Source organism: Ambystoma mexicanum, chromosome 5q (genome assembly GCF_040938575.1).
Source record: "Ambystoma mexicanum isolate Mex_15411 chromosome 5q, UKY_AmexF1_1, whole genome shotgun sequence".
NCBI lineage: Eukaryota > Metazoa > Chordata > Amphibia > Caudata > Ambystomatidae > Ambystoma > Ambystoma mexicanum.
The window spans coordinates 542,598,387-542,619,406 of record NC_090933.1 but is presented as its reverse complement, the minus strand read 5'-3'; positions in this window follow the sequence as shown (position 1 = coordinate 542,619,406).

The window sequence follows — 21,020 nt, the reverse complement described above, 5'->3', positions numbered from 1 at the left end:
ATGTGCTGTGCTGTCTAGGTAGTCATTCAGTTCACTGTTATCTTCATATAGGCTTTTTTTTATTCTTAGTGTCTTCCTGTAGTTCGAAATGACTACATCTCTAAACGCGTCTGTGTGGCTTTTCCTTGCTGGGGGATCCTCGGGCATTCTGGTCGATGGAGCAGGTTTACTTTTCTGCATAGATGTGGTAGGTGGAGGTTTTGCAATTCTCTCCTTCTCTTCTTGCATCCTTTTCCTGCCTTCTGTAAGTGTATTTATTAGCCACCAGCCTGTCACCGGCCCGTGTATGGCTGCATCATGGGCCTGGTACTTGTTCCTTGTGCTGGAACTTGTGTGATTGTCAGTACAGGCTCTGCAGGTTTATTTTCCAGTTCCACATGTAGCTTCTTCGCTCTAGCTATGAACGGGAATAAATGATCTATCAACATTTGTGTTCTTGCAGTGAATTCTCTCGTAGTCGCTTCTGTCTTTTCTAGGGCTTTTGCTATGTCTGGATTAGTTGGCTTCCATTTGATTCCTTTCGGTCTCTCTCCTTGTTTTCTAGGGCTGATTGTTTGGTAGGCAGTCTTGTGCTCTCTGCTGCCTTTGCTTGAGGTTCTGCAGCCATTGGCACTTGCTGTAGTTTGTGTGCATTCAGTGTGTGGGTACCTGTAGTAGTTAGTGCTATGTTTTCATTAATTCCGTGCTGACCCTGTCTCCAGCTTTTCTCTTCATTCGTAACCTCACGTGTGTGTATTACTGCTAATTACATTCGATTTTAGTTAATTTACCTTACCATCAGATTTTCTTGGGACTGGAATGACCATATAGGGTCTGGGTGCCTTTGTGGGACTCATGCGTACATCATCAGGTGGATGCACTGCACCAATAACTAATGCAGTTCTGATTGTTAATGACAGAAAGACAATGATAATCACCATGCATATACATATAATTGTGCGGTATGAAAGGTGCCAGCATTTCCTTCCACAGAAGCGGGGAGCCCCTCTGCTGGTGGGATGACCAGGTTACTGTTCTGGGCCCCCATTTCAATCATCACAAAATGTCAATGTTTATTCTTTTTCCCCCAATTCACTTGTTCTCGAACATTTTGTATCGTAAAGTGTCTGGTGCTTCACAAGTGTCCCCTCTCTTGCGGGTGACGATTGTCTCTTGATACAGTTCCCAGTCCACCCCCCTAATCTGCTTCAGTCCTGAGGACATGCTGATACCTGTTCAATGTGAAAAAATAGAAAACATGGAAAATCAAAAATCAAATCAAAAATCAAAAGATAACAGGTGAAGTTCTTGTCTCCGCTGCTTCGATCTATCCCACGGTGGAAAGATGAAGTGCTTTGACTCTGTCTCCTGGATCTGTCCCACGGCGGACCGTTTCACTGGAATCTCTGCATGTTGTCTCTCTGAAAGTTGGTTAGCTCCACTTGCAGCATGATACCGTGGAGGAGCGTTCCCATCTGTCCAACGTTAGCTGGATCTCTGATGAAAGTGAGGACGTCAACCTCGACAGGTCTCCCCACCATTTCCGGAAAGTCAGTGACTAGTCGAAACAGGACGTTGTGTGCCAGTCGGCTGTCCTCGGGCGACAGGGACATTTGTCTTGCTTTGTTGGGTTCAAGATTACAAACCCTTCTCTTGACGTGCACAGTCCTTGCACTTTCCTGCCGCGTGGATTGCGACTACGTAATTCAGTTTGACCCACAGTTGGTTCAAATGTTCAGTGTTTGTTGGATCTCTGATGAATGTAAGAGTGTCTGTGGTTCTCCCGATAAGAGCTGGGCACTCTTCGATTATGCGAAAGAACGGCGTATTGACAAGTTCATCTATAATTGCCTACGGTGGAAGCATTTGTGCCCTTATCACTGTATTCAGGCAGGGAAACAAAGGCCTCTGCGAGGACGGTAAGTAGTTGCCAGATTACTTTCTTATTGGCAGGATCTTGGATAAAGTCTGTGATACTGGTGACTCTCCCTACAAGTGATGGATATGTCTCTAGCACTAATTGGAAACAGGACAGCACATCCCTTGTGATATTTCTGCTAGGTGACACCATAAATGCTGCACAACAAAGTCTTGATATTTGATGATTCAGGATACTGTGTTTAGCTCTTAAGGTAAAAGTCCTCGATCTCAGTCTATTAAAGTCTTTCTTTTCTCAACAGCACTTTAGTGTGATTTGACCTACAAGTTCGTGTCAACATACATGTTGTGGCTTAGATGCGCAATTGTCTTCTTCACCCTACAACTGAGATGCATAGAGTGTCCGTTATGTCCTTATCCCCTTTTTTGCGTTGAGGAACTGTCCAGTTTAAGCCACAACTTGTGAACGGGTTCTTTGTCTTGGCTTTGCAGCTCATGCGTCCTTCTTCCTTGTCATGGATCTCGTCTGCACGTGCTGAGGTTCTTCCCCGTTGTCTGTAATTTCTTCACGGTGGGGTGCAGCTTGAGGGCTTTCTCCGATGTAGGGCTTAATGTCATTGAAAAAAATCCATGCTCTCCTGCCCTTCAATTTTACAGCTGAAGGAGTGCAGTCCTCTATGATGAAGGGACCATTGAATCTTGGCTCGTCCCACCTTTTCCTTGTGTGGTTTTTTACTACCACCACATCTCCAGGACAGACGAGTGGAACACAAAGACCTTGGGTCTGGTACACAGTCTTCTGCAATGCTTTGTTCTGTGCTGCACCCTTTTCGTCGTCGCTGCAGTTGGTCTGAAATTACAGTAAGGCTGGATGTCATGCAGCTCAGGTACTCTTGTAAATCGGTTCCCAGGACCTCTCAGGTTGGCTGGGCATCACATCTAGCTCTATTTCGTGGGGTAAATGGGGTATTCATTCTCCTTCCTGTGACTATCTCGTGCGGTGTAAGATGATGGTCGGAGCCATTTTGGTACCGAAGAGCATACAATGCCAATGGAAGGCAGTGCAACCATCTCCTCTTTAGAGTAAGCTTCAACTTGGCTATCCTTTCCTTTAACAAGCCATTGAGCCTCTCACAAATACCATTACCTTCCGAATGATACGCCAATGAGAACCTGTGCTTTATACCAAGCAACAAGCTGATCTGCTTAAAAACTGTGTTAACAAAATGAGCCCCATTGTCTGATTTCATCACCTCTCACACCCCCCATCTAGGGAACACTTCCCTCACCAGGAATTTGGCCGAACAGGTAGAGTCTGGGTGTGTACATGGACCTGCTTCTATCCATCTAGAGAATGGACACACCACTACAAATAAGTATCTATACCCGTTACGCACTTGGATCATGTCGACGTAATCTATATGTAAGTGCTAAAAAGGCCCATTTGGCCGGGGGCTGACTCCTCTCACTACCTTTAATGTGTGCCCAGCGGTGAATTGCTGGCAGATTATGCAGTTCACCATAAAGAATGCAACATGCTCAGCTTAATTTGGTATAAACCAGTCTTCCGCGAGCGTTGCTGCTAAGTTTTCCTTTGACATATGTATGGGGTAATGTAATTTCTCCAATTCTATTTTTAGTAGGGCTACAGGCATTACTGGTTTACCAGTGCTGTCTTGCCACCACAATCCGTCAGAGGGGATTAAAGAACACCCTCGATGTTTTCAAAGGTTCTTTTCATCTTGCGGTGCCTCCCCTTGAAGTTCCATTAGTTGCGTCTACCTCATATTACTATAGGATTCTGAGTGGTTCGTGCTACCATCATTCTTTCATGGGTGCACGCCACCTCCACTTCCATGATCGCCTCACCCTTGGATGCCATACGCTTGGCTCCTGTGTCTGCTGCATGATTTCCGCATGACACAAAATCTGTCCCGTGAGTATCGGCAGCGCATTTCACGACCGCTATGCCCACTGAGAGCTGTAGTGCCTTAATTAGCCTGACCAATAAGGCTTCGTGCTGCACTGGCATGCCGTCCGCTCGGAGGTAGCCACTGCTTTTCCAGCGCGCTAGGCCTGGGTGCACTGTGGATATCACATAGGCGGAGTCACTGTACACCGTTACTTCCTGGTCTGCATGATTCTCAATGCAGAGTATCTACGCCAATAACTCTGCAGCCTGTGCTAAGTAATGAGATGGTATTCGTGCACTGACGAGTACTCGAAATTCTCGGTTTCCTATGTGTTTCATTACAGCTACGCCTGTGTATCTGTGTCCATCTTCTTGGTCGATTCTCGAAGAACCGTCAATGAAAACAATCTCTTCTCCTGCTAGGGCATTTACTTTCACCCTGGGGATTTCATCATAGAATTCCTCATAGTTTGCACAGTCATGTATCGGCTCTCCTTCAGTGACTGGCTTGGCTATGAACGTAGCTGGGTTTACTGTTTTACAGCAAACTATTTTGATCGATGTAGTAGATATAATCACCTGATAGGCAGAAGCTCTTTGAGCTGTCAGCATACCCTTCGGTTTCTCTAAGATGGCAAATAATGAGTGCTCGACGTAAAACATCATGGAACATCCCATTACACTGGTTGTCGCTTTCTCTATGCTGAACGCTGTGGCAGTTAAGCTTTGTTTGCATGGGAATTGGCCTCTCATTACTGGGTCCAGATTCCCACTGTAATATGCCAGGGGCTTGTACCCCAACAAGGTTCTTTGAGCGAACACTGCTGTCATAATGCTGCCATTCGTGTGCGAGTACAGGTAGAATTCCTCTGCACAATTAGGAATCCCGAGAACTGGAGCCGTACAAATCGCTCTCTTGAGTTCTGTAAACCCCTTTTCCATGGCCTCGGTCCATTCAATCTTTTCCTTTGTCATTTGGGCTTTTTTTCAGAGCCTGGAGCAAGGGCTTGGTATACGAGCTGTAATCAAAGACCCATGCTCTTACATAATTGAACATAACTCCATTTGCTTTACCATGAGTGGCTTTGCCGTGTTCATGATAGCTTCAGCCCTTTCTGGGGTTACCTTTTTGCCCTCATGCAAAATTAGCTGGCCTATGTAAAGTACCTCTTGTTGACAATATTGCAGTTTTTCCTTGTCAACCTTATAACCTTTCTCAGCCAGTATAGTCAGTAGTTGAACTGAATCGCGCATGCATTGTTCTTCTGTTGTGCTGCAGATTAGAATGTCATCCACATACTGCAAGATGACACTTTCTACTGCAATATTGCTCAGGACCATCTGGTGGACTCTATTAAAGATGGACGGGGACTCACAGTACCCCTGTGGCAACCTCATGCTTTTCAGACGCATTTCTCTGAATGTGAACAACGTCAGATCTTGTGAATCACGGTGCAACGGGATTGAGGAAAGGGCATTTTTCAAGTCAATCACTGTGAAATACTTTGCCTCGACTGGTATATTACATAAAATTGTGGATGGATTAGGGACTAGAGGGAACTCGGCTTCAACAATATCGTTTAGTGCTCCTAAATCTTGGATTAAACGCCAAGATCCTCCCTTTGATTTCTTGACAGGATAAATCACTGTATTACATGGTGACTCTGACGTCACTAGGAAGTCCTGTTCCGTCATGGCGGAAATGGTCTTCGCGATCCCTTCATCCGCCTCCCTGGACAAGGGGTATTGTCTTGCTATTGGTAAAATTGCTTGTGGTTTCAGCTTAATTTTCACTTCTCCCACCCCCTTCAGCAGGCCTATGTCATAAGGTCCTGTAGTCCATACTGAGACAGGCACTTGGGCCATGTCATCATCAAAGTATTCAGGACATACCAGTGTCAACATCATTCTCTGAGGCACTTCTCTTTTAATCATTTTTACCCAAAATACGAGACTCACTTCCACCGCTGTCTCCTCTGAGTCTGGTTGTTCTTCAAACAGATCATCATCTGTGATGTCAGTCACTCGATACCCTTCTTCAATGGCGATAATCACACACCATTGTCTGCCTTCATCATCGTAGCCTTCGACTAGTGTTATCCTACCTCGCACTGCTGTAGCATGTATCATCAAGGGAAATATTGTCCCTCCTCTTCATGCATTGTATTCTCGGCCTGAATACAAATTTGTCAGGGGTTCTCCTGACCTTGTCTGCAAGGCCTGGTAATCCTGCAATAAGTACATGTATGCCATATGCGAAAACCTCAGGTTCCAGAGGTATAGCTCTCATGGCTCTGTGTCCTGAATAGGCTCTGATCATATCGCACACGTTCGAATAATGCATTCCAGGAGTAGAGCACACTATGCCCTCCTCTGTAAGCAAGATGGTCATATTCAATTTTGTCATTAAATCTCGACCCAAAATGTTTAGTGGGGTCTGATGCGAATACAACAAAGGTATATTCATTTTGCATTCCCCTATGGAAACTGGGAGTGCGTCTGTAAAGGGAACTCGACTGTGAGCTCCTGTAAAACTCTGAGTATCTATGGCCTTGCCGGACAAGGAAAATGTGCTTGCTCGTATGCACAAGTGTGTTGCCCTCGTGTCAACTAAGAAGGAATATTCTTTATCCCCTGTGGCGACACTCACCCTAGGTTCCCTATTAGGGTCAGGTGTCACTGATAAGATAGAGCACATCAGGGTTCCCAGTAAGCTGTCCTAGTTCATATATAAGTTCGGGCCACTGTACACTTGTGGATTCTATCCATTCCCAGGGTTGCCTCCCCTTCTGGAGTTTGTGCCCTGAGACATTTGCGGTGGTGCCTGTTGGAATTGCCATTGTGGCAAGTTCCCCATGCTCAGGGGTTGAACCCCCTGCTGCGCACCCTGCTGCATGCTTGGTGCTTGCTCCTGCACTGTGTGATTCTGTGCACTGCCCTGTTGGGAGGTTGCAGGCGGATTCACCATGCCTGCTCCCATTCCTTGGCTATTTTGCCATGCGCCTTGGATTCTGCACGAGCGCGCCAGATGGCCCGTCATTCCACACAGCCAGCACACTGGCGGTGGTTGGGCTATTTGTCCATTCACCATGTCTGTGTTGCCCATTTGCACGTTTTGAAAAACTCCTTGATTCCCTTGGAAAGCTCCCTGATTACTCTGCCATCTTCTTCCTCTATATCCCCTCCCCTAGGGTAAAATCCTATGTTACCCTGATTGTTTTGCTGTGGGTTAGTCACCTGTTATATGTTCTGTTCAGCTGGGCTAGTCAGCATGTCTCCTTCCAGAGCATATTTTGATCTTGAGTTGTTTCTGCACTGGTTCTGGCAACCCTTGGCATAAAATGTGGTAAAACACAGGTATGGATTTTTTCCAAGATTCATACGTTTCGAGCACCCACGCGTCAGACTCCTTCATTTTGCAAGTCATTATAGCTCCCATATCGGAAATGTCTGGGACAAGCACTCGTAGCGCTTTCCATACTGCTGCTCTACAATTGTTGAATGGTGCTCCATCGTGAGCAGTGTTAATTATGGTAACACCAGGGTACCCAGCCCGTGCCCATACATTGTCTGCTCTCTCACCGAGTATGGCAATCAAGAGACCTTTAATGTCCCCTATAGCTAATGTGACACGGCCTGTCATCTTTTCTAACTCATGTATCCACTTCCCTGCTCCCGATGTCAGCATTGGAAGCTTATTCTTCAGGTTTTTCCGATCCATGTGTGGCCATGGAATATATTGCGGTCTTGCTCCCCCCTTTTCTAGCAGCGGAAATTGGAATTGCCAGCCTTCCTTCTCCTTCCCCATAGTTCTTCTGTCTATTGCTGGGGTAACATTCCTGCATCGCTGTCTGACTGGCAACGTCCTTAATTTGTCTACATAGGTGGGTGCTGACACCCCCCTCTGACCATGGGGTGTTCCTTCATGCCGGTCAGGCTGCACAGCAGACTCTGATGTCCTAGGTGCGGACTCACTAGCGTCTGACCATCGTACCCCTTTGTCCCTTGGGAGCCGCTTTTCGCGCCGTGTCCCTTCTTCATTTGTCTTGCGCTCCGTTTCCTCTCCGGAGTCGGACATTGATTGTTCCCAATTCATGCAACTCCTTGTGTCATCATAATTTTTACTGATTTCCAGTCTGTCCAGGCACAGTCTTCTGCTCCCACTACTTCGGGTGACATCCTCAGTGTCATACAGCTGAGTGCTTTCTAAATGCTCGTCTTCTATTTCCCTTTGGGATACTCGTTGCAATGTCATTTCATCCTATATTTTATCGATCGTTTCCCTGATGCTTCTGGTGTCAAAGTCATCCTCAATATTTGTCCCGCTATTGCCTGGTACTGAATCATATGCAAGTAAAAATTCTTCAGTGGCTTCCCATTCTACAACAGGATTGTTTTTTTTTACTTCCTGCTCCAGATATTCGAGATCGCGTGCCCTCTTTCTACGCTTACGTTCAATATCATCATCAAATTCTTTGTCCTTCCTCGCCTCTTCTCTGCTCTTATTTCTTCCCTTCCCCTTTCATTTCTACGTTAATTTGCCCTTCTAACTTTCTTATCTTCTCGTCTATTTATTCTTCTTTCATGTACTCTTTTCTCTTCTTCCAACCTCTGCAGGTTCTTCCTGTACTGGTCATAGGCTGCACTCTGCTTGCGACTGAGCGGCTTTCCTTGCTCTTTGCGATATAGCTGTTCTTGCCTCAGCCTATCTTTCCTCTTTTTTCTTTCGTCCCTTACTTCCTTTTCCTTCTCTTTCTCCCTTCTCTGTGCCTAAATCAGACCTCTCTCTCGGTCTCATATCATCACTTCCTTTACCATTGAGTTTCAACAATATCTGTCCTCCCATCCATTCATCTTTCGCGAATGCTATCTCATTAGTTCTGTGTTCACTTCCTTTCCATTTCGTTCCCTCTCTCTCCTTATCGAGCGGTGCACTTATCTGTGCCTGATCCTTCCTCTTATCATCGCGTCTCTCCTTGTCCCTCGGGACTGCAGGATGTTAATAGACCACATCTTCAATGATGCAGCTGCCTATGCTGGTTACAGTAAAATAGAATGTATGCAATGTTCATGTGAACACATAACACTATCACACTGGATGGCCCCCATCAAATAAAGTGCAAGTGCTAAGAATACTCTATGCAACAAATGTGATTCAGAATACAATTCATAGTGCTTAACAATATTATGTAGAGTAATATGACTACCTAAACAAGGTAGTCATATAATATGCATTCAGTGTACATACAAACATATAATACAATCACGTTGGATGGCTTTCATTATATATATATATTACATGGCCTGCTGTAGTGCCATGTAGTTAAGGTATAGTTGCTAAACCCATAGGAAGCAGACTTTCTGGGCGGCTTATAACTTCGCTCTCCGTGGACGAATCCGCACCAAACTTTGCAAAAAAAGTATATGGCTCACTCTGAAATCCAAATTTCGTGAGGTTTGGTCAAGGGGGGGCAAAGTTATCGGGAGGATCCCAACATTTCTTTTTTTCCCATATACCTAATGGGAAAACATTTCTGTTGTGCCTATAGCCCAAACCGCTGGATGGATTTTCACCAAATTTGCGGCAGGACCGGTGGCTTGGTCACAAAAGTGTGTTTTTTTTAATTTGGTGTAAATCCATTGAGTAGTTTTTTTTTAAAAAATGACCAAAACGTAAGGCAACAAAAATTAGTGATATCTATGTCTGCTCTGCGGACACACTTCCCTGTTCGCTCCGTGGACAGGACACTGATTGGCCAATCGGCTTGCGTCATGTCTGTGGACACACAATGTGTTCTCTGATTGGCTGGGATGAGGCGTAAGGTGCATTATATTGTTTCGATGCACCCGCCATATTGGATCCACAGACATCCGCGGACAGTGCGGCGTGGAAGTGAGCATAAATCCAATTTTGGGGAGTGTGTTGGTGTGTATGAGTGCTTGGAGTTGGTGAGGGAGTAAGAGATGGGTCAAATGCTGTATTTGTTTAGGTGGGAAAAGGCAGTGATGTGTTTGCGGAGTTCGCGGTCACTGCGGTTGTCCGCAGACATAGTAAACACTGGGCACGCTACTGGCTATTACACTTTACTATGATGTTCATTTCGGGCCATCAGTAGATCATTGGGTGAAGAGGGTATGTTTTGAAGAGTTTGTGTGTTGGTTGTATTTATTATTTTAGAATGTTAATTGAAGTGGGTAGGTTTTGAGGTGGATGTAATATGTTTTTGGGTTGTGGTCATTTGGTAGGTGTTTGTTTCTATGGGTGTGTTATGCTGCAGTGGTTTTGGCCAGGGTTTAGAGTCTTGGGTGCATGACCAAAGTGCAGTAGGCCTTTGGCCATGCACCCAAGACTCTAGGCCCTGGGTACAACCACCGCAGCATAACACACCCATGTTATCACAGATTTTGACTGGTACGTGGGCTGCTTAGGGGATATGTTTTCAAAAATGTTTGTACTGATTGGTAGTAGTGTAATAGTGTTTATAGGATAGTGAGATGATGTGTGTTAGTTTGTTTGTTGGATTGTGCTCAGAATGTTGGTATTGAAAACTCTACGCATTTTGGGTTGTGTTTATTGGTGAGGTGTTTGTTTGCATGGCTGTGTTATGTTGCAGTGTTTGTGAGTTTAATTATTATATATTTACTGCTTCTTTTGTTGAGGCTGTATGAAGAGTTTTGGCCAGGCCATGCAGTCAAGATTGTAGTGTTTGGCAACACGCGCTTCAGCACAATATACCCATGGAAGCAGACATTCTGATTGTGGTTTATGGTCAGGTGTTTGCTTGAATGGGTGTGTTATGCTGTGGTCTTTGTGAGTCCAATGATTACATACTTGCTGTTTGACATTTTGTGGTTGTATGCAGTTTTTTCATGACATGGGTAGTTGGAGCAGAATTTCTTTTTCAATCACTGTGATAAAAGAAAAAATCACATGTGGTATGTAGTTTATAATGAGTATTGCATTGCATAGTAGACATTTCTGTATTTTGTCACCCCTCATAATTAGTGCTTTAGAAGTACTATAGTTCAAAACAGTGATCTGTGCAATTTGTTCAGTTCCTGTGTTTGATGTTTAAATCATTGGGTCTGTGGGAAAAAAAAATCCATGCTGGATTAAAGAAACCCTTTCTGCATTGGGGTGCAATATTTTTCTTTCACTGACGTCAGTAGGAGGAATTGAATATGTGTATGGTTTTTGATTTGGAAGTGGTGGTAGTATTGTTGCAATTAAATAGTAGTTGGTGTATTCTATTTGTCTGTTGTAAAGCTATTGCATTTTGTAAGTGGCTTTCATTTCCAAAATATTTCCTTTGGATATGTTCTATTCCTTTGAGTTGTTGTTTGTCTGTACCATGTAGAAGATTGTTATTTAAATTGGCTAGTGCTAAAGCAAGACTTTTGGCATAGTACAGTTTATGGACCAGATTTCTTATAGATGAATGGTGTGTTGATATCATTTTGATATGATGGAAGGTGCTTTTGCAAATTGGCGCAAAAATGCATGCTAATGAATGTCCTTGTAGTCCTGTGTATTTGCGCACTGTGCAGGAGTCCATATTTTGTCGTAGTTTCATTTTGAATTTGTCTTTGCCTTTCACCTACTGATTGAGGAACTGGCGTAAAGATGTGAAAGATTGTTTGGCAATGTTACACATTGACGTGCACAGTCATTTGTAGAGTGGACGTATTGGTCAGTGGACTAGACAGTTGATAGTGAGTTTTCTGGGGATATTTTTGTGAGCAGCGTTTCTTGTTCGATAATGGTATTATTATGTTTTTCATACCCTCGTCCATTGCTATGTATGGCAATTGGGTTTATTTGCTTTTGTTTGCATGCTTCTTCATTAAAATATGGTTCTGTGCTTGTGGTGTGACTCCATTCACCTCCACATATGTTTGTGAAGCTATCTTTGTTGATATTCCATTTATTGAGAAATTTTTTATGTAGTTTACTACTTAGTTTTGTTAGTGGTTTCATTCTGTTTAAAAGTAAAATAAATCGTTTTTTTTTTTCGAAGGAGTGCACTGTCTATGAGGGCTTGTAGGATTCATTTTCTACGGTAGGATTTAAGGGTGTGCATGATTTCTCTCCTGTTTTTATAAGGTTCTGAAGGACTCTGTGACGGAACATCTTTTGTAAAATAATTGTTATGGTATGCTTACTTGCCGCTACATCAAGATTTATAGGTGCAGTGTTAGCACTAGTGGTAGCTGTAGTCTTGTTAATCACTTTCTGTTTCATTTTACATTTTGAAAGAGGCGGCAAAGCTTCTGAAACGGAAGCTTGTTTTGTTTCGCTTAATTACTGCATTAGCTGTTTTGTTTGAATTCTTGGTACAAATTCTGCTAGAGGTGGATGCTTATTTTGGAGAGTTTTAGTTTGATTTTGTTTACTTTTGCATTGCTTTCTACGGAGTTGGTTGTTGGTAGGTATTCCTTGGGGTCTGTTGGAGAAATAAAACGTGTAGGTTGGGATCTTGTGCAGTGTATGTGTGCTTTGTGGCTTTGTGCGTGAGTGTCTGAGTATGATGGTAAGGATGTATGTAGAGGTGTGTGATTGTGCAATGATCATCTACATCAGGGTGGGAAGGGTATTCTTATATTTGTGTGTTACTATCCTGGTGTTCAGATTACAATACAAAGTATGGAGCTGGTGAGGGGAAGCACTAATACTGAATCTAGTGTTGCAGTGTTAATACAATTGTTTGTTCTAGAATACTAGAATTCTACAGTGTTTGAGTAACAGTTACAAAATGATAGCAGTATGGCACCTACTTTTTTGGATGGAAAGAGTAGGTTTCTTCTGAGTTCTCCTTTGAACTTCAGACACTGCTGCTTTCCAGGGGAGTGGTCTTCACTGCAATTGTGAAAGAAAGAAGTTATTGAATATGTGTGTTAATAGCACTGTTGTTACTGTAGACCTGGATTTCTTTGTTTTGGTAGTAGTAGTGGTTTTTGATAACTGTGTATAGCATGTACATGCACTTTCCTTTGCCTATGTTCACTCTGTACATTTCATTTAGAATGTGTTAGTTGAATGTGCTTTAGAAATGAGTACAATAGTAAGCGCACAGAGCACAGGCGGTGTTATTGGATGTTAGGAGATAGAAGAAATAATCATATGCTTTGTTTGTTATTTCTACAGGGTAAACTATACGGAAAAGCATGCAATGTATGCATTTCTGAAGGTGTGGGAAATAAAGCAGAAGGATTTGCTGGGTCAGCAGCTTATTACTCAGTAGGTCATTACCAAACTACTGGGTTATTCTGTGGTGCTTGGAGATGGGAGAGTCTGAAATAAAGTAAGGGTTGCAAGGAAGGATCGGTTGCTTGTGTTGCAGACTGAAGGGAAGGGAGGAAATGTTGTATGTCTTGCTTCACAACACTGTACATAGTTGTAGATGATGTGATAGACATGACTGCACCTGTCCATAGTTGAATGCTTTTGTAAATACTAGAATGGAATGGGCAACCATCTGGAATTAGAGCGCTGTCTAGATTGGAAGAACAGTTGTAGAGGCAGTGGTGTTGTTTCAGCTGGGAGCCTTTCAAATGATATTGGCTATCTGTGCACATAAATTAAGATGCATGTACTCATCCTGGCTGCATGTCATTTTAGAACACACCAGAAAGCCTTTTTGCATAATTATACTGTTATTTCTCCCATCTTTTAACATGACACATTGTTAGATAGCTGTGTGTGCTGTGTGTGATTACTATTATTATTATTTGTAAAGGAAGTGGAAATTATAGAATGTATGTGAAATATGCAGAATGTATACAAAGGAAATTGTATATACATCTTATGCACTACAATGCATTAAATGCTATTATGGTTGAAATATGGAGGAATAGTTGGCAGTGGTTACACAAATGATAGCATGAATGAAGAAAATAACAGTTTGCACATTGCAGTTAATAATATGGGTACATTAAAATTTGGAGAGCAGACAGCTTTGCAAGTGACACTTGATCATAGCAGATGGGAGAAATGACAGTAAGCTTGTTTTACAGGTTATCCAAGGTAAGTAGCAGTTACTCTGTTTATATGCATTCGTACAAGAGATGTACATGTACTGTGCGGAAAATATTTATACCTGTAGTTTGTGTTAATGCATGTGGATGTGCATGAATCTGCAAGTAAACATGCTACAGAGTTTACTAATAGTTGCTGTAGGTACTTTGCAGTCACATCCCAATTGTACTCAGAATGATCAACAGTACATCTTAAGTGATGAATTGTGATGATGGAGTTAGATGTAGAGGTGTTGGATGTGATTGGTGGATGGTTGTGTGACTGCTTAATAGTAGCCAATGAGGGAATGGTGCAGAGAGTGAAGTTGAAAGGGTAGAAGGGCTGCCCCAGTGTTTCACGCTTCATGGACACTGCGGCTGTTCGCGGAGATGATGTGCCACATCTGGGTTTTCTCAGCAAATCCAGCATGGAAAGGGGACTGTAGGGATTAGCCAATCAGGTGCTGAGGTTCTGCTTTGTATTGAGAGAGGCTGTGTGTAGTGAAGAAGGCAGAGGTGGAGAAAGCAAAGTCATGGTGTTGTGCTTGAAGATATGTTTTTGAATGGTTTGGAGCAGTATGCAAAATGGAGGAATGTGGGAATCAATTTTGATGTAAAAGGAGTGGAGGTGGTGTGGAGCACTGTGCCTGGGTTCAATCAGCAATCAATGGTAGAAGTTTGTCACAATATGGCTATGTTTAACAGTGCACATGTGGTTGTCCTACACTGTGGTGCTTCGCATTTGAGTTATGTAAGTGCCCCTACTTTGTTGGAAGATCTGCAAAATTTAGTTCAGACAGTAATGAAACTACTTCCAAATGCCAAGATAATTTATTTGTGGTTTGTACTCAGAATGATCAACAGTACATCTTAAGTGATGAATTGTGATGATGGAGTTAGATGTAGAGGTATTGGATGTGGTTGGTGGATGGTTGTGTGACTGCTTAATAGTAGCCAATGAGGGAATGGTGCAGAGAGTGAAGTTGAAAGGGTAGAAGGGCTGCCCAAGTGTTTCACGCTTCATGGACACTGCGGCTGTTCGCGGAGAGGATGTGCCACATCTGGGTTTTCTCAGCAAATCCAGCATGGAAAGGGGACTGTAGGGATTAGCCAATCAGGTGCTGAGGTTCTGCTTTGTATGGAGAGAGGCTGTGTGTAGTGAAGATGGCAGAGGTGGAGAATGTCATGGTGTTGTGCTTGAAGATATGTTTTTGAATGGTTTGGAGCAGTATGCAAAATGGAGGAATGTGGGAATCAATTTTGATGTAAAAGGAGTGGAGGTGGTGTGGAGCACTGTGTCTGGTTTCAGTCAGCAATCAATGGTAGAATTTTGTCACAATATGGCTAACAGTTTGTTTAACAGTGCACATGTGGTTGTCCTACACTGTGGTGCTTCGCATTTGGGTTATGTAAGTGCCACTACTTTGTTGGAAGATCTGCAAAATTTAGTTCAGACAGTAAGGAAACTACTTCCAAATGCCAAGATAATTTATTTGTGGTTTGATACCTAGGGCAATATGGGAGAATAGTTCTCTTTTTTGTCCTCAGGAAAATGTTGCTAGGTGGTTAATTCACTGAGGCATGTTTGCTTTTATGACTAGAGCTGGCATGTTCTTTTGCAACAATGACAACATTGACTCTGGCAATGTTGATTATTTTAAAGAAGATGGTATGTCTTTATCTTTTATGGGAAATGCCATGCTGTTTTGGAACATAAGGGTTGCTTTGGAAAAGCTAATGTGAAGATTTCTGGAGGAAAGTAAGAGAACAATAATACAAACTAAAAGGTGTTTCTGAAGCATCTTTTCAGAGCCAATCTCAAAGGGGAAATGGGGCGCACTATTTACATTTTAATTCCCCATGCTTAGATTTTATGATTTGTCAGCAGACATGCATATTACATACAAGGATTCTGAGGCTGAGAGAAATGCAAATGAAACTTAGCAGAGCAAGGGATTGGTTGATAGGGTTTACTGGGTGTTATGTGTGAGCAGAGACTTTGTCAGAAAGTCTTTTTCCTGAGAGGAGAGCATATAGCTATGATTGTGTGTTTTAGAAAGGAGATTTTCTGTATTTTGGGAGATTTGTGGATAAATTGGTTGGAGGTGAATGCAGATCGCTGTGGAATGGCTGTACATCTTGGATTACCTCATATAGAAGTTCTTATGATGGTGCTTATGCACGAACTTCGAGCAACAGTTTGCCCTCGCAATCCAAGTAACGAGTAAGTGTACTCTAGTTGTGAGTTCACTTAGTCCACTACCATTTCATGGTTGACTCCTATATTTTTGTAACTTTGACCTATCAATGGCAAACAAAGGTACTCTTGCAACTCTATACATCACTCGCAATTTGGGGAAATCATAGTGGTGTCCTTATTTTTATTTCTTGTAGAGCCATGAAGCAATATTCTTTTGTGTCCCAAATGTAATGGAATGCCTAGTCGTTCAATAATGTACAGTTTCTAAGTGATATGTGTACTGACAACAATGCCATTGGATTCTAGATTTGTCATTGTCAAGCAAGGCTTAATACACTTATTTTGTTAATTTAAAAACAGTTTGTATCTTTCTCTTTCACAGGTGGTACAGACTGGTGGCCTATCGTTCGTTTACATGGTGGCTTCATGGGAGACTTGGGCACTGCGTTTGACGAATAATAACTGCCTGTGTTGTTGGTGCCATTAGAGAAACTTTCTCCAGTGACAGCAGTCAGTACGGGGGATTTTCACTCACTGTGGTGCAACCAGAACTTTATAATGTGTAGAACATTTGTGCCATCAAAATCAGCAACAAAATAAAGCACAACAAACGTTCATCAATGGTTGTTTCAATTTTTCAGTGAATCAAGTGCATGTCCATTCAGCAGTATTCCGGCCCTTGCCGCATTCTGTTATTGTGTCTCTGACTCTGTCATTCTGTCATTCTGTCAAACTAAGAATGTATTTATTTAAATCTTCCTCTGACATCACTGTCCTGTTTGTGTCAGGGCCAAACCATGACTTGTAGTTGTTCATCCATCTAAACAAATGTATCCCGCTGCTGGAAAATGACTGCTTATTCAACCATGTGCCCCTCCAAAGCTATTCTTTTCATGTATCAGAAGTGTGACAATTACTTGCGGACCACCCCAGAGTTCCTCCCAATAAAACATGACCCGAGTCACATTATATTCTGTCCTAAACTAACATGTGTCACTCTACCTCCCTTCTATCTCTGATGTGCCAGACCTGGCAGCTATCAATTCCTACCCCCGCCGGTTGTCTCAGGGGCAAGATTCACACATCCTTCACCTCGCTGCTGGCCCAAAGTGGGATAGTACAAACACACGTTTGCAACTTATAGGCCTCTAATATATAACTGCGGTCATGGGTTCAGGGGACTGTGGCCTGGCCGGAGGGGGTTGTAGCAGGGCTTGCTTGGACATTCTCGTATGAGCACATTTTGTCAGGGCTCGAGACCTGCTCCTTGCCAAAAATGTTTACGTGATTTGCTGTGTAAAAAGGAGATGGGCTCAGCTTACAGGTGGTGTGTGCTGTCTGTGGAAGTCACTGGGAGAGTGCAAAGTTCTCCAGAGGAACAAAGTAAATCACTAGAAATTTTGCACATCATTGGTGGATGGTAGCAAACAATTCATATGTTTTTCAACAACATTTCCAATGCCACTGTGGTCTGAAGGGGTATTGGTTCCCCTTTTGAGTGAAGGAAAGCGGCTGTGAATTTTTGCATGTGAGCTGAGGAAACCAATGCATCGTACACAGTATAAGGTTCAATTGTTTTTCGACCTTGAAAGAAAGTGAGGATTCCGAATGGAATGAATGAAGGGAGGGGTTTAATACCGTTAAATATGATAAGGGTCAACATTCCAAAAGGAAGAAGTAATTTCATTTCATGAAAATTGTTTGACTTATGCCGAGAGAATGGAAATGAGGAATATTATGTAAGTTTTACTTTCAACGATTTTATAGAGCAATGAGTCAACTTATCATTCACCGACCATTATTGCTAGCTTACATTGTACTGAGTTGTTCTTTGTGGCATGTTGCAACGACACGTAAATACAACCTGTGTGTGTACTTGTCTTTGTCCCAGGCACATGGCCAGCCCAGCATTGAGATGCATATACTGCGCCACTGGGTTCCCCTTAGGTTTCACAAATGCCTAATTCAACGGTAATATAATTCTGTCTACGTGTTCTTCTTGCATTTAGCTTGCTTCCTGATTGTAGCATCATGCTCCGCATCCCATTTCGGGCTGAACATACTCCATAGCAATAACCTCTGAAGCAAATTGGGAACTACTTTCCACGTTGTTTTCTCTGTGTTCCCATTGTTTCACGTCTGTGCTCATTGTTAGTTTTAACGTGGGGCCAAATTAATGGGTGAAATTAAAAATTGTAATAAAGAACGGCTACTGACACACATTTCTGTTATGTTTTTGAAACAGCTACATTCTGCCTTTCTGCGATTGTCATCGATTCCAGATACCAACTGACAGGTTTTTTAACCGGCAGCTGCAGATACACTTGAATGGCTGGATCACATTGACCCTTTTTTGGGACAATCGCCACAGGCCTATATGCCCTTACTCAGTACCAGCGATAAGGAGCAACCTGACATCATTTACAGTGGCCTAGCGGCAAGCTGATGCGAAAGCGTTGCAATTGACAGTGCGTCTAATGCGCTTCTTATACACAAAAAGAACACTGTGTGAAACACGATAAACATTTGTGGATGGAGAACATAATTACCCATTTCGTTGAATATGGCAATCGCCGGATGTTCTCGGAGCGTTTATTGACAATTTGTACAGTTTTGCTATTTCCTTTAAAAGTATAGATTTATACTCAAAATTGGGTTGCGCTATGTTGTGAGATGATGTGTGTTCATATTCCGGGTAGTCCGTCAAATAACGTTAACACGTCGATGATGACTGGGCGTGTTTGTCTATGCTGCCCAGTAATGTCCTGGAGATTGGCAAAGATTATCACTAGGTTTGGTGATGTCAGCCTCAGGGGTTGGGCATATGAATTAATGCCGCCAGGGCAGTCCACCTTGGGTGATGCGGCAACGGATAAGATTATCACAAGATGGCCGCGCCCTGCTGCTTGATTTTGCATGTGTAAAAAAGAGGAAAAGTATGGTAAGGTGCATAGGAAATGTTTGTGTAATCGATCAACGTATGCTTAAAAACACATGCCGAATCCTCGGGACAATAATATTTTTGAGCGTACTATTCCTTTAATGCAGATGATTTTCTCAGGTCTCTGTTTCTGTATTATTTTTAATGTCTGTGTGGTCTGTGAAAAATAAAATTGTTAAGTACACATAAAGTAATGGTTGTTCATTGGTTTATATAGAGAAGTGTAGTGTATACTATTAGTATCACTGTTTTCACTCATTTCTTCCTGAGGAAAATTGTCTTCCAGCTATTCCAAAGTACTAGACATTTCTGTGGAAAAAGAAATATTACTTTTAGTGTACGTGATACAGAAAGTTTAAAAATATATACAATAATTGTAGTGTACTCACTACTTTCTTATTAAGTTTTGCTGTTACTGCTGCGTAGGTGTGCTGTTGATTTTTGCTATGCAGTTTCTGGTAATTCAGTGTTTTTATTGCCTGATACAACAATGTAAGATACCCCCTGAGTTTTTGGGTAGTGTTGCTGTGGACCACGTCCGTCCGCGGACATTTGTATAGTCCACATACATCAGAACCAATGGTGCAGGTAGGGGGCTCTGTTTGTTCTATGTTAATACCATGTACTTCTAAGACTAACACCCAGGACATCAAAGATGACATCATAAATGTCATTGATGACATCAATGATGACATCACATGTTCATTTACTGTTCATGAAAAGTCTGTACAAGGGATTGTTATTCTAATGTTGATAACAAAAGTGTCAAGGATCATTGGAATAAATATCATGCGGTACATAGTACATTAAGCAATGCATTGATACAAATAGCATTCTATTATGAAGTAATTTTCAGTATAGTAAGCTACTGATGTAGAAACATAGGCATTCAACACACACATATATGAGCATATACAGGGACAATGAATTAAGCAAAAAAGCAGCAGTACTACCAGGCAATGTTCATAACCTAACTGATTATCTTCATGCACATAAATGATTTCTCTGCTTCAAAGATGCTACTTCCCCTATGTATAAGTATCACATGATGTGACTGGACCCTAAGGAAAGTAGTGTGAGTACAATGTATATAAATATGAGTATATCCAGGGAAAGTACACTAATAAAAAAACAGCAAAACTATCAGAAAGTGCTGATGACCTTACTGATTTCTTCATGTGCAGAAAGGATTGCTGTCTTTCAAGCCTGTCTTCCTCTATGTATATGATTCATATGCTGTGAGTGGACCCTAAGGGAATTACTATAAGAACATATTTGAAGGACAAGTCTACAAATATATTACCTTTCAAATTTTTCGTTCCTGACTGTTACTGAATAAAACCATGTGGCCTAGATATGTCAGTAAAGAAAAAAGAGGGAACCTGACATGTGATGCCATCAGTGATGTCATCAATGACATTTATGATGTCATCTTTGATGTCCTGGGTGTTAGTCTTAGCAGTAAAAGTTTTTTTCACTGAATTTCATAGGTTTTTAGTAGCACAACTTAACCATAACATCCCTTTAACAATGTGTTTTTACTGAATATATATATATATATATATATATATATATATATATATATATATATATATATATATATATATATATATATTCAGTGAAAAAACGTTGTTAAAGGGATGTTACGGTTAAGTCGAATGAATAAAACCTATGAAATTCAGTAAAAAACATTGTTAAAAGGACATTATGGTTACAAGTAAAATCGAAAACCCACAGAATTTCACCAGCTATGGTAAACCAAGAAACCGTAACTCGCCCCTTCCACTGTGCATTGCTAAGAATAATACCCAGGAAATCAAATGTGACATCTCAAGTGTCACAACAGTGAGTGCAAATAATTAATGATTACCTTCTTTATCCTTCAATTTGTGATTCATTCCTGAACTGACCCATAACTGATCCCATTCACAATTATATCTTATGTATTGACTGTGACCTGTTCAACCAGAAAAGTAAGCATTTTCAAATTCATTTATGGACTTTGCATTGTAACCAGATAAGTAAGCAAACTGTCCCCTATGCCGTGATACCTCCGGCTCTGGTCGTACAACAAATAAGATAAAATAAATAAAATC